The sequence below is a fragment of the Felis catus genome, chromosome B1 (genome assembly GCF_018350175.1).
Source record: "Felis catus isolate Fca126 chromosome B1, F.catus_Fca126_mat1.0, whole genome shotgun sequence".
Lineage (NCBI taxonomy): Eukaryota > Metazoa > Chordata > Mammalia > Carnivora > Felidae > Felis > Felis catus.
Genome location: NC_058371.1, coordinates 41,305,104 through 41,307,731, shown reverse-complemented (window position 1 = coordinate 41,307,731; position 2,628 = coordinate 41,305,104). Strand labels below are relative to the sequence as shown.

The 2,628-nt window shown below is 34.2% G+C and overlaps 1 pseudogene; it reads left to right on the top strand.

Annotated features, from left to right (window-relative positions):
* The first annotated feature begins 1,211 nt into the window (after positions 1-1,211).
* On the top strand, positions 1,212-1,544 carry LOC109499394 (annotated as a pseudogene).
* Positions 1,545-2,628: the final 1,084 nt, after the last annotated feature.

The following is a 2,628-nucleotide window of genomic DNA, read 5'->3' as shown; positions in this document are numbered from 1 at the left end:
GAATATTACCCAGTCATCAAAAAGAACAAAATCTTGCCATTTGCAATAATGTGGATGGAGCTAGAATGTATTATGCTAAGCAAAATAAGTAATCAGAGAAAGACAAATACCATGATTTCACTAGTATGTGTAATTTAAGAAACAGATGAACATGTGGGGAGGGTGAGAGGGAGAGAAGAGAGGGAAACAAACCATAAGAGACTCTTAATGATAGAGAACAAACTATGGGTTGAGGGAGGGAGGGGGGATGGTCTAGATGGGTGATGGGTACTAAGGAGGGTCTTTGTAATGAGCACTGGGTGTTGAATGTAAGTAATGAATCACTGAATTCTACTCCTGAAACCAATATTGCATTGTATGTTAACTAACTAAAATTTAAATTAAAAACTCAGTGTGATACATCACATTAATGTGAATGAAGGAAAAAGTTTTCACCTCAATAGATGTTGAAAAAGTATTTGACAACACCTATTCATGAAAAAACTCTCAACTAGGTATGGAAGGAATGTATCTCAATATAATAAAGGCCATATATAAAAATCCCACAGCTTACATCATACTCAAAGGTGAAAAACTGAAAGATTTTCCTTTAAAGACCAAGAACAAAGGGTGCCTGGGTGGCTCAGTCAGTTAAGCATCTGACTTTGGCTTAGGTCATGATCTTGCAGTCTCTGAGTTTGAGCACCATGTCAGGCTTTATGCTGACAGCTCAGAGCCTGGAGCCTGCTTCAGATTCTGTGTTTGCTTCTCTCTCTGCCCCTCCCCTGCTCATTCCCTCTCTCTGTCTCTCTCTCTCTCTTCTCAAAACATAAATAAACATTAAAAAGAATTTTTTTAATAAAAACAAAGACCAAAAACAAGATAAGAATGCCCACTCCTGACTCTTGCCACTTCTATTCAATTTAATACTGGAAGTCCTAGCTACAGCAATTAGGCAAGAAAAAGAAATAAAAGGCATCTAAATTGAAAAGGAAGTAACAAAATTATATTTCCAGATGACATAATCTCACATGTAAAAAATCCTAAAGACTTCACACACACACACACACACACACACACACACACACACACACACATATTAGAAGTAATTAACAAATTCAGTACAGTTGTGGAATACAAAATCAACATTCAAAAATCAGTTTCTATCACTCTTTCCACCATCTTGGAACCTGTGGAAGCCTGCTGGGAACAGGACTCCTATGATGACAAATATGTCTAGAAGGCTGTGGTCCAAAGCCATTTTTGCTGGCTATATGCAGTGTCTGTGGAACCAGAGGGAACACACAGCTCTTCTTAAAATTGACAGTGTTTATGCTTGAGATGAAACTGAATTCTATCTAGGCAAGAGATGTGCTTATGTGTACAAAGCAAAGAAAAACATAGTGACTCCTGGTGGCAAACTGAACAAAACCAGAGTCATCTGGGGAAAATTAACTCATGCTCATGGAAACAGTGGCATAGTTTGTGCCAAATTACAAATAAACCTTCCTACTAAGGCCATTGGCCACAGAACCTGTGTGATGCTGTACTCCTCAAGGATTTAAATTAGTTGAAAAGGAAATAAACAAATAAATAAATAAATAAATAAATAAATAAATAAGGGTGTAGATTTATTTTCTTGTATTTTTGTTTAAAAAAATCCATTTCTATCACTTTTTTTCAGTATAGAAAAATCATTTATATACACTAATGTGAACCATCTGAAAGGGAAATCAAAGAAATAATCCCTCCACTGTAGCATAAAAAATATTTAGGAATAAATTTAACCAAGTAAGTGAAAGACGTGTACACTGAAAACTATAATATATCAATGGAAGAAATTTAAAGAAGACAAATAAATGGAAAGACATCCATGTTTGTGGATTAGAAGACTTAATATTGAAGGCAATCTACAGATCCAATACTATCCTTATCAAAACCCTAATGAGATTTTTTACAGAAATAAAGAAAAATAATCCTAAAGTTCATATGGAAACACAAAAGATACAGAATAGCAAAAGTGATCTTGAGAAAAAAGAACAAAGCTGGAGGCATCACACTTTCTAATCTCAAAATATATTACAAAGATAAAGTAATTAGAACACTCTGGTACTGGCATAAAGACAGACATGTAGACAAATGCAGCAGAACAGAGAGCCCAGATAAACCCACACATGTACAGTCAACTGGTCTTCAAAAGGGTGCCAAGAATACACATGGGTAAAATATAGTCCCTTCAACAAAGAGCATTGGGAAAACTGGATATCTATATAAAAAGAAAATAAAATTGGACCTCTATCTTACACGATACATAAAAACAAGCTCAAAATGGATTAAAGACTTAAATGTAAAACTTAACACTATAAAATTCCTAGAAGAAAACAGGGGGAAATTTTGACACTTGGATAGATACCAAAAGTACAAACAATAAAAGCAAAATTAGACAAGTGGGACTACATCAAACTAAAAAGCATCTGCATGGCAAAGGAAACAATAAACAGATGAAAAAGGCAATTTATGGACTAAGAGAAAATATTTTCAACCATATATCTGATAGCTAAAATCCAAAATATATAAGAAACACCTACAACTCAATAGCAAAACATTTTAAAAAGACTTAAAAATATGCAAAAATTTGAATAGGTATTT